At 37.7% G+C, this 12,015-nt stretch overlaps 1 pseudogene across 1 annotated transcript; it reads left to right on the forward strand.

Annotated features, from left to right (window-relative positions):
* The first annotated feature begins 1,216 nt into the window (after positions 1 to 1,216).
* LOC311187060 (small ribosomal subunit protein uS2-like) lies at positions 1,217 to 2,538 on the forward strand (annotated as a pseudogene). Its single transcript has one exon. The product of its transcript is annotated as a small ribosomal subunit protein uS2-like (transcript).
* Positions 2,539 to 12,015: the final 9,477 nt, after the last annotated feature.

Genomic DNA, 12,015 nt, shown 5'->3' on the forward strand with positions numbered 1-12,015 from the left:
ATATAACATAGTCCAGATTTGGTACCACTCCCAGCAGACTGCAGAAGCAAACAGAAAATTGTTCTAGAAGAACTTGATCTCAACCCAGCTTTTTAAGAATTAGCAAAAATGAAGTTCTAAGGAAAACAAACAGCTCAGAGTTAGAAATGACAAAATACATCAGAAACAAAGCACCATGAGAGGGAAGTGCCTGGCAGACATGCCATATTTAGACAGGGAATTCTGCATGCATACAGACCTCACCAAAGCTGTTGTGTGGAACTGAGAAAGGGCTGTCCCCACAGTCAGAGGTGAGTTGAAGGCTCCCACAAGCCAGGTGCCACCTGGCCATGAGTCGGAGCCCAGAGGGGGATCCAGCGATTTGGGGCCCAGCAGGTGATCCAGCCACCGCCAGGGCAGTCTGTGGAACCTCAAAACCAACTTCTGGAATTAAACAAATACAGAAGGAGAAGATTTTCAGGGACAGCGACCGTTAACATATCCACAATACCACTGACCTACAGGACTTCTGGCATAACAGTATTGGACTTGATTGGACCACCAGTTTCCGACATCCCAGAAAGAGCACACCAAAGAGATGCTGGCCAGTACCAGTGACACAGTGTCCCAACACATAGGATAAATCAGAAAACAAGTAGCAGGGAGAAGAAAAATTACAAGTAACCAAGCATGTCCCCAGGGAAAAGACACAACACAAAAAAGACAACCAAACACCAGACAGCAACAAAAGTGACTTAGAGGAACTTCTGAGTCTTCCTGATAGAGAATTTAAAATCGTCATGATTAAAAAAATGAAAGAAGTAAAAAATGATATGGGAAAAATAATCAACGATCAGAAGAATAAAATTGAGTCCCTAAAGAGGGAAGTGAAAGAAATGAAGGAGATCAAAGGATTAATGGGGGAGTTAAAGAAATCTGGGAAAGCAATGAAAGCAGAATAGATGAAATGAAAAAACAAATAAGCACTCTCAAAGACACAGAAATAAAAAGAACCACAACAGAAAAGGAAAGAGAAGTACAAAGGAAAAAGAATGAAGAAAGACTTCAGGAACTATCTGACTCCATGAGGAAAGGAAATATAAGACTTAAAGGAATCCCAGAAGGAGAGAGGAGAGAGACATAGGAACAGAGAAAATATTCAAGGAAATAATTGAAGAGAACTTCCCAAACATGAAGAAGGAACTGAAAATAGACACACCAGAAGCAAGAAGAACACAAACTTCCAAGATGAAAGGAAAAATACAGCTTTCCGCGCTGCCCAGAGAGGGGTCCATATGGCATTGTTCTGGGTTCCCGTCGTAACTTAAAGGGGAAACGTTCACAATGTCCGGAGCCCTTGATGTCCTGCAAATGGAGGAGGATGTCCTCAAATTCCTTGCAGCAGGAACCCACTTAGGTGGCACCAACCTTGACTTCCAGATGGAACAGTACATCTACAAAAGGAAAAGTGATGGCATCTATATCATAAATTTGAAGAGAACCTGGGAGAAGCTCCTGCTGGCAGCTTGTGCCATTGTTGCCATTGAAAATCTGGCTGATGTCAGTGTCATATCATCCAGGAACACTGGCCAGCGAGCTGTGCTGAAGTTTGCTGCTGCCACTGGAACCACTCCTATTGCTGGCCGCTTCACTCCTGGAACCTTCACGAACCAGATCCAGGCAGCTTCCGGGAGCCAAGACTTTTGGTGGTTACCAATCCCAGGGCTGACCACCAGCCTCTCACAGAGGCATCCTACATTAACCTGCCTACCATTGCTCTGTGTAACACAGACTCTCCTCTGCGCTATGTGGACATTGCCATCCCCTGCAACAATAAGGGCGCTCACTCAGTGTGTCTCATGTGGTGGATGCTGGCCCAGGAAGTTCTGCGCATATGTGGCACCATCTCCCGTGAACACCCTTGGGAGGTCATGCCTGATCTCTACTTCTACAGGGATCCTGAAGAGATTGAAAAGGAAGAGCAGGCTGCTGCTGAAAAGGCTGTGACCAAGGAGGAATTTCAGGGCAAATGAACGGCTCCAGCTCCTGAGTTTACTGCTACTCAGCCTGAAGTGGTAGACTGGTCTGAAGGCATGCAGGTGCCCTCTGTACCTATCCAGCAGTTCCCTACTGAAGACTGGAGCACCCAGCCTGCCACTGAAGACTGGGCTGCAGCTCCCACTGCTCAAGCCACTGAGTGGGTGGGAACAACCACTGAGTGGTCTTAAGCTGTTCTTCCAGAGACTTGAACAGAAAGTGGAAATAAGGTTAACGGAAAATAAACAGTTTGTAAAAAATAAAGAAAAAAAGAAGAAAGAAAGAAAAATACAGCAAGACACATAATAGTAAAGCTCCCAAGAATCCAAGACAAGAAAAAAATAATGAAGCTGACAAGAGGGAAGAAACAGATAACAGGAAGGAAAACCAATCAGTATGACATCAGACTTCTCTGAAGAAACACTACGGGCAAGGAGAGAGTCAGGGACATAGTGAACAAACTCCAAGACAACAAATGCCAACCAAGAATACTCTATTCCACAAACCTTTCCTTCTTCTATGAAGAAATAATAGGACCTTTGCAGAAAAACAGAAACTCCAGAATTTCATTACTACTAAACCCCTACTCCAAAAAATACTACAAGGAGCCCTAAAGCCAGAACCAACAGAGGGATGAATAAGAACAAAACATGACCAAAAAAATTTAAATAAATAAATAAAACCAGAGAAAAGACAAGCAAAATGGCAAATACAGACGCTAACATATCATTATTAACTCTAAATGTAAACGGACTAAACTCTTCAATAAAAGGACAGAGTTACAGGCTGGATTAAGAAACAAAACCCAACCTTTTGCTGTCTCCAGGAAACACATTTGACTACAAAAGTTAAAAATAGACTGAAAGTAAAAGGATAGAAAACAATCCTTCAAGCAAATTGACCAAAAAAGAAGGCAGGAACAGCTATACTTATATTAGATAAAACAGATTTCAAACTCAAAAAGGTAAAAAGAGACCCAGATGGTCACTATATTATGTTCAAGGGGACAATACTTCAAGAAGACATAACACTTCTTAACATACACTCACCAAATGAAGGAGCACCAAAATATATCAGACAACTATTATCATCTCTGAAAACAGACATCAGAGAAAATACACATGTAGTAGGAGACTTCAACAATGGATAGATCAACAAGACAAAAAATAAGTAAGGACACTAAAGCTCTAAATAAGGATCTAGACCTCATGGGCTTAACAGACATCTATAGAACACTAAACCCCAAAAAAATCTGAGTACGCATTTTTCTCAAGCACACATGGATCATTTTCCAGGATCAATCACATATTGGGACACAAGAAAAACATCAACAGATACACCAATATTGAAATCATACCAACCATCTTCTCTGACCATGAAGGCATCAAACTAGAAATAAACCATAAAATGAAGGCAAGGAAACCCTCCTACCTCATGGAGATTGAAACCCATACTACTGGAAGACCACTGGATTAATAAGGAGATCAAAGAAGAAATTAAAAAATACTTTGAGTTGAACGACAAGGAGGACACTACTTTCCAGAATGTATGGAATGCAGCAAAAGCAGTAATAAGAGGAAAATATATAGCAATACAGGCTCACATCAACAAACAAGAAAGAACTCAAAGAAAAAAACCTAATCTCACATCTCAAAGAACTAGAAAAAGAATAACCAAAAACCCTAAAACCAGTAGAGGAAAGGAAATAATAAAAATCAAAGCAGAAATAAATGAAATAGAAACTAAAAAAAACAATCCAAAAGATCAATGAAACCAAAAGTTGGTTCTTTGAAAAAATAAATAAAATAGACAAACCCCTAGCCAGGCTCACAAAGGAAAAACAGGAGAAAGCACAAATACATAGGATCACAAATGAAAGAGGAGAAATCACAACAGACACTGCAAAAATCAAAAGAATAATCAGAAACTACTATGAAAAGTTATACGCAAGCAAGCTCAACAATCTAGAAGAGATGGACAAATTTGTACAACTCTACAATCACCCAAAGCTACATAAAGAAGAAATAGAACACCTAAACAGACCAATTACAAGGAGTGAAATTGAAATGGTAATCAAATCCCCCCCAAAAAAAACAAAAGCCCAGGACCAGATGGATTTACAAATGAATTCTACCAAACATTCAGAAATGAATTAGTGCCTATCCTTCACAAACTCTTTCAAAAAATTGAGAAGGAAGGGATAACACCAAATACGTTCTATGAAGACAACATTACACTAATACCAAAACCAAACAAGGACAACACAAAAAAAGAAAACTACAGGCCAATCCCTCTAATGAACACTGATGCAAAAATCCTCAATAAAATTTTAACTAGGGCCTCCCCTGGTGGCGCAGAGGTTGAGCGCTGGGCTGCGAGGCTGCCCGCAGCCTCTGCAGCGCCGGTTCATTCCCCGGCCGCCTGCGAGGGTCCCACAAAAAAAAATTAAAAATTAGCTATCAGAATCCAACAATGTATCCATACTGATAATTCACCATGACCAAGTAGGATTTATTCCAGGGACACAAGGATAGTTCAACATCCAAAAATCAATCAATATAATCCAACACATCAACAAAAAGAAATATAAAAACCATGATAATATCAATAGATGCTGAGAAAACTTTCGACAAAGTACAGCACCCATTTATGATAAAGGCCCTTGAAATTCTCAGGATACAAGGAATATACCTCAACATCATAAAGGCCATAAATGACAAGCCCATAGCCAATATTATTCTCAATGGTGAAAAGTTGAAAACATTTCCATTAAGATCTGGAACAAGATCTGGAACAAGGATGTCCACTCTCACCACTGCTTTTCAATATAATATGAAGTCCTATCCAGAGCAATAAGACAAGAGAAAGACATACAAGAAATCCATATAGGGAAGGAAGAAGTTAAAATATCACTATTCGCAGATGATATGATAATATACATAGAGAACCCCAAAAACTCCACAGAAAAACTAATCAAACTAATTTAGTAAAGTTTAGTATTCTGTACTAAACTTTAGTAAAGTAGAAGGATACAAAATCAACACACAAAAATCAGTAGCCTTCCTATATATAAACAATCACTCTGAAGAAGAAGAAATCAAGAAAACCATCCCCTTTATTATTGGAACAAAAAAAATCAAATACTTGGAAATAAATCTAACAAAAGAGGTAAAGGACCTATACAACAAAGAATATAAAACACTGTTAAAATAAATAGAAGCCACGTAGAAATGGAAAGACATCCCCTGCTCATGGATTGAAGAATTAACATTATCAAAATGGCCATCCTACCAAAAGCAATTTACAGATTAAATGCTATTCCAATAAAAATTTCAATGACATTCTTCAAAGAAATAGAACAAACATTGCTGAAATTCATATGGAGCCACCAAAAACCCCAAATAGCCAAAGCTCTCCTGAAAAAAAAAAGAAGGGAATAGAGGTATCACACTCCCAGACTTTAAACTATACTACAAAGCCATAATAATCAAAACTGCCTGGTATTGGAACAAGAACAGATACATGGACAAATGGAACCAAATAGAAAATCTAGAAATAAACCCACAGATTTACAGTAAACTAATCTTTGACAAAGGAGCAAAGAATATGCAATGGAGCAAAGAAAGTTTGCTCAATAAACGGTGCTGGGAAAACTGGGTCACTACATGCAAAAGAATGATGCCTCACACCATGCACAAAAACCAACTCAAAATGGGTTAAAGAAATACACTTAAGACCTGAAACCATAAAATATATAGAAGTAAATATAGGCGAAACACAACATGTCATACACCTAAAAAGCATCTTTAAAGTCATCACCCACCCAAAGCAGTGATAGTGAAGGCAAAGATAAACAGCTGGGACTACATCAAATTAAAGAGCTTCTGTACAGCAAAAGAGACATTAACCAAAACAAAGAGAAACACCACTGACTGGGAGAAAATTTTTGCATGCAACACTAATGATAAAGGACTCATCACAAAAATCCACAAAGAGCTGATAAGACTCAACAAAAACAAAGTAAATAATCCAGTCAAAAAATGGGCAGAAGAGCTAAAAAGAAACTTCTCCAAAGAGGAAATGCAAATGGCCAACAGGCATATGAAAAAATGTTCAACATCACTTGTAATCAGGGAAATGCAAATTAAAACTACAATGAGATACCATCTTACACCAGTAAGAATGGCACATATTAAAAAAAAAAACTAGCAACAAAAAATGTAGGCGAGGATGTAGAGGAAAAGGAACTCTCCTGCACTGCTGGTGGGAGTACAAACTAGTCCAACCACTATGGAAAGCTGTTTGGAGATTCTTCAACCTGCTAAAGATGGAGCTGCCATATGACCCAGCAATTCCACTCCTAGGTATTTACCCAAGGGACACAGAAACATTAATTCAAAAGGGCACCTGCACCCCTATGTTTATAGCAGCACTATTTACAATAGCTAAGCTATGGAAACAACCCAAATGCCCAAAAATAGATGACTGGATCAAGAAGATGTGGTACATATATACCATGGAATATTACTCAGCAATCAAAAAAGATAAACTCATGCAATTTGCAGCAACATGGATGGAGCTGGAAGGGGTCATGCTCAGCGAAATAAGCCTGAAAGAAAAAGAAAAATACCGGATGGTCTCATAGCAGGAATCTAGAAAACCTAAATAAGGGACCAGGAAAAAGACTAATTATAATAAAGTAAAATTCAAAATTAACAAGCAACTATAAACCAGAGACACAATACAGAGAGGAGAGGAGGGAGTAGGATGAAAACAAGGGGGGTGGGAATTGTATGGGGACTAAAACCGTGACGAAAATGCATACATTGTGAAAAAATGAACAATGATGTAAAAAATATATATAAAATAAATAACTAAATAAGTAAAAAAGATAAAAAAAAAACAATAAAGCACCATGAGCAAGAACCAGAAAACTGACAGGCAATAGAAACAGACATATAACATTTGAAATATTAGAATTATCAAGCACAGAATAGAAAATAACTATGTTTACAGAAATAAAATAACAGGGTGAAAGCAGACATGGAAACATCCAACTAGAACTTCTAGAAAGAAAAAATATGGATTTTTGTAGCTTTTCATTTTAAACAATTATAGACACAGGAAGTTGCAAAGACAGTAGGGAGAGGTCCCATGAACACTCCCCCCAATTTCACCCAATGATTACATCTTCCATAACTATGGTATAATGTCAAAATCATTATAACTATGGTATGATGTCAGAATCAGGATATTGACATAAAGTATATTTATGTGCGTGTGTATAGTTCTATGTCATTTTATTAAATACATTGCATAACCACCACAGCAATAAAGAACTATTCCATCATCACAAACATCTCCCTTAACAGTGATGTCCACTCCCTCAACCTCCACTATCCTTAACCCTTGCAAGATACTAATCTATTCTCCTTCTTTCTAATATTGTCACTTTGAGAAAGTCATAAAAATGATATCATGCTTTTTGGTCTGGTTTTACTTCACTTAGCAGAATACCCTTGAGAATCATCCAATTTGTTTTGTGCATCAATAGTTCATTCCTTTTTATTGCTGAGTAACATTCACTAGTAATCGTATAGATTCATCACAGTTTGTTTAACCATTCAGTGGCTTGAGGACAATTTGGTAGTTTTCAGATTTTGGCTAGTGCAAATAAGCTGCCATGAACAATCATACCCAGGTGTGTGTGTGTGTGTGTGTGTGTGTGCAGGCTTTCATTTTTCTAGGATAGATATCTAGAACTATGACTGCTAAGTCATATGATAAATGTACATTTATATTTTTTAAGACTGACAAATTATTTTCCGGAGTGACTATACCATTTTACAATCCCTATTTTCTCCATATCCTCACCAGTATTTGTTGGTGTTGTCACTATTCTTAATTTAGCCATCCCAATAGGTATGTAGTAATATTTTATTGTGGTCTCATTCCATTTCTCTAATGGCTAGTGAAGTAGAACACATTTTCCTGTGCTTGTTTTTCATTTACATATCCTCTGCAAAGAAATGTCTTTATTTTCTAATTGAACTATTTGCTTTTTTACTGTTGAATTTTGAGAGTTCTTCATATATTCTAAATATGAATCCTTCATTGGATATGTGGTTTGTGAATATTTTCTCCCATCCTGTAGCTCATCTTTCATTCTCTTATCAGGGTTTTTACAAAAAAAAGTTTTAAACTTGATGGTCTATAAGGTAAAATGTAGCCACTACATTGCCACATATTATAAATAAGAGCATCAATCTTCCAAGCATACATAACAATTTAAAATTTGTACATGTCTAGTAAATTACTCTAAAATGCATTAGTGGACCACCTATAAGTGATTAGACACAGTTCAAATCCATACTTCCCTCAGGCTCCCACTGCTGTATCAGCCTATTGTGTGGGGACAATGAGGATCTAAATACAAAGTCTGATGACTACAATGACAGAGTACTGAACTTCCTTTTTTTGCAGGGACTTTTACGGATAACTAATCTATGTAGGAGTGTATTTTGAAGGACAGTAAGATAGAAGAGAGGGAGAAACTTATTTAACAAAGCCAATACCAAGTTAAAAGTCACCAATAATCAAACTTTGGTTTTGTGAATGGTACTGTGATGAGTGAAACAATAAATAATACCTAGTCCTCGTCTTCAGCTTGTAATTTAAATAACAAAATAATAACTAATAAATATTAGGGGTGGAGAATTAAATAGTTCCCTATTACATACATAAAAATCCTCCCTGGTAGCATAAGGGGTTAAGATGCAGCACTATGAAGCTATCTGCAGCCACTGCTGCATGAGTTTGGTCCCCAGTCAGGGAGCTGACCCACATGGCACAGCAGACCTCTCCTGTCTCACCTGCAGCTCCCCTCAGTAGTGTGTTTCAGTGGATCTGCCTGTTCTGCTCCCCACTCTGTCTCTGGTGAATCCTCTAACCCGACCCCACCTGCATCTCTGGTCTGAACCCCAGCTCTTGTATGCATAAATAAATAAACCTTAAAAAATAAGAAAATTTCCAATGTATGCTTTGGTGGTGTGTGGGATGTGTGACTAATGTTGATCCCTTTTATGTTATAAAAGTCACTTATAACTCTCTACAGGAAAGATAAAAAGGAATGAGTGTAGACTAGTGGGATTTTAAGTACAGTGTAAAAAGCTTAGTCCTAATTACAATCAATATGTAATTGACTATCAATAAGTGACAGTCGTCCATAAATACAAATTTAAAATTATATATGTGGTTTTCACTAAATTTCTATTAGACAATATTGAATAGAGAATCTAGAGGAATGCACATCTTAGAGCAAGAGATGACTAGGAGAAATATATGCTTATTAAGATTTCTGATAGAGGGCCTCCCTGTTGGTGCAAGGGGTTAAGCACCACACTATGAAGCAATCTGCAGCCTCTGCAGCACGAGTTCGATCCCCAGCAGGCCAGAGAGAACCCACATAGTGAAGCAGACCCCTCCTGTCTCGCCCGCTGCTCCCCTCAGCAGTGTATTTTGGTAGGTCTGCCCCCACTCTGTTCCCCACTCTGTCTCTGGTGTATCCTCTCACCTCCTGCATCTCTGGCCTGTACCCCAGCTCTTGTATGCATAAATAAATCTTTAAAAAAAGATTTCTTAAAGATACTGGGAAATGCTAAGTCCCCTTATGGGCTATGGACTCAGCCATTTTATTTAATTATTAAATAGAGAGTACCCTTTCAAAGTTGAGGAATTTAGGGGTTTCATGAATCAAAAATTTTAATCCAATGATTTATTTTCATTTTAGTAAATCCATTTAAGATTTACTAATCAATAATAAAAATTAATGAAGATGGAAAATAAATCATTTTATTATTTAAAAAAATACCCATATAGTGTCATAAAACAAAAGGTACCCTGTTGTTCACAAGAAGCTGTACTATGTTCTAAGTGTCAATATATTCTCAGATCTCTCCTAACTGACACATAAGCAGTGAAATTATCCCCCTCGTAGTTTTCTACAACATAACATCTCCAGCAGGAGAGAAATGACAAGTGGCAGTCAATTAAACAGTTTTGTAGTAGAATTGTTCCTGCCCTTTTCCCTCCCTGCGTGAAGCAGGAGGTACTGAAAAAAACAGCATGGTAGAGTTAGCCCTTAGTTCTATAGAAACTAATAAATATTATGACTGCTGCTGTGCCTTTTCTTCTTCTCACCTGGATCTAGTGTGAGTAATGTCTATTTGAAAAATGCCATTCTACCTGGGAAAATTCTGAGGAGGTTGTGAAATGATGCTCTAACATATTCTTCTCCAAAAGCAACACTGCAGTGTTTTTTGTTTGTTTTTGTATGCAGAGATGGGGAAAGGTAATAAAGCACCAACACTGAAAGTCACTTATAATTCTCTACAGGAAAGTTAAAAAGGAATGAGTGTAGAGTAGTGGGATTTTAGGTATGGTGCAAAAAGCTTAGTCATAATTACCATCAATATGTGTAGAAACCAATGCCTGGATGGTGCCTTAAAATTCAACTGGCCCATACTTCAAATAGAATCCCATCCAGGCTCTAAAACAAGTCGCTACTCAGAAAAACATCCAATGGAATTCTAAGGCAATTAATTCTTACTCCTTGGAAATTCTTTCTTATTCTAACCTTACATGGAGATACTATGAGAAATGGTATGCTTTATTTTCTTTGAGATATTAGAATAAAAGTGTGTCTTTAATTTTAAAAAATTATCTGGTTATCAATGAAAAGTGTACTCAACACTTAGTTTGAAATCTAAATAGATTTCAGAATGTTTAGCCCTTGCTCTATTATGACAAAAGTCCTATTTATATCACGCATCTCTCTATTCCTATCTCTTGTAGCATTTTCTCTGATAATCTTTCATTTCTTCATTGTTTTCTCTCCCCTGCTCCTCCCAGGAACAAACACTCTTGCATGCTTCTCAGTCATCTTGGACTATTCTTCTCTGTAAATGAACAACCCTGGCACTCATGTTCAGAAGTATCTCAAGTGCAATGATGTGTGCATGAATTCTTTGAGTATCACTTCTATTTTCATAAGAAAGTGATTGCAGCATCCAATTTGGATTGCCTCCTCATAAGAATTGCCCCTTTCTTCGTTTCTAACAGTATAGGACTGTGTGCCTCCTCCAGGTGGTACTTCAGTACTTCAGAGAAGGCTGCCTCTATCTATAGCCTCTGTTGAATTGATCAAGCCAATCATAGTGATTCCACCACCAACTCTTTCTGGTTAAGGTCCATTCTCCTCTCTGCTTCATCAATCAGAGCTCTCTTTTCAATCAGAGAACTACTTGCCTAGACCCTTCATAGTTACAGCAAACATAGGCTAGCCAGTAGTGGTAGTGGCAAGAGTGATTGCTGCAGAGACTTCCCAGGAAGTCTGACAAAGAGTCAAGACTGGCTACTGGGGAAGTTGAAGGGATATTAAGGTATGACTTGGCCAAGGTTATATTTAATGTTTGAGTTTTTCCTCTGAGAATGTCCTTTGTGATAATAAAGTGTGAAATTCAGAGGCTAAAATTGATCAAGCACAAACAGAACCAAAAGGAGACTTCCTGATTTTTTAAATGTGTCCCTACAGGAACAAGTCATTTGCACAAGAAAGATTTATAGTTGAATAACTCCTTAACCTCAACAGATTTATTTCAATTCAACAAGCCTCCATTGAAAGCTTAGTGTGAGCTTAGACTGCACTAGACAGTTGGTATGAACATAGAAAATAAGAAAGAACTGTTCTCTGCTCTCAAGAAGTTCAAAGTTGGTTTCAAATCTAACCAAAAATTGCTACATTGAAGTACAAATAGGGTTCTTTGTGAACCAGAAAAGGTGTAGTTATCAATCTAACTGGCGGGACAGAGGGTATGTCACAAGAAGGTGGCATTTGAATTATATCATAAAGGATGAGTAAGATCAATAAAGAAGAATGAAACCCAGGTGAGTAGATTTGAGTGGTGGAAAAATTCACTCCTGGAATGACAATAGAGCTAC

The sequence above is a fragment of the Talpa europaea genome, assembly GCF_964194135.1.
Source record: "Talpa europaea genome assembly, chromosome: X".
NCBI lineage: Eukaryota > Metazoa > Chordata > Mammalia > Eulipotyphla > Talpidae > Talpa > Talpa europaea.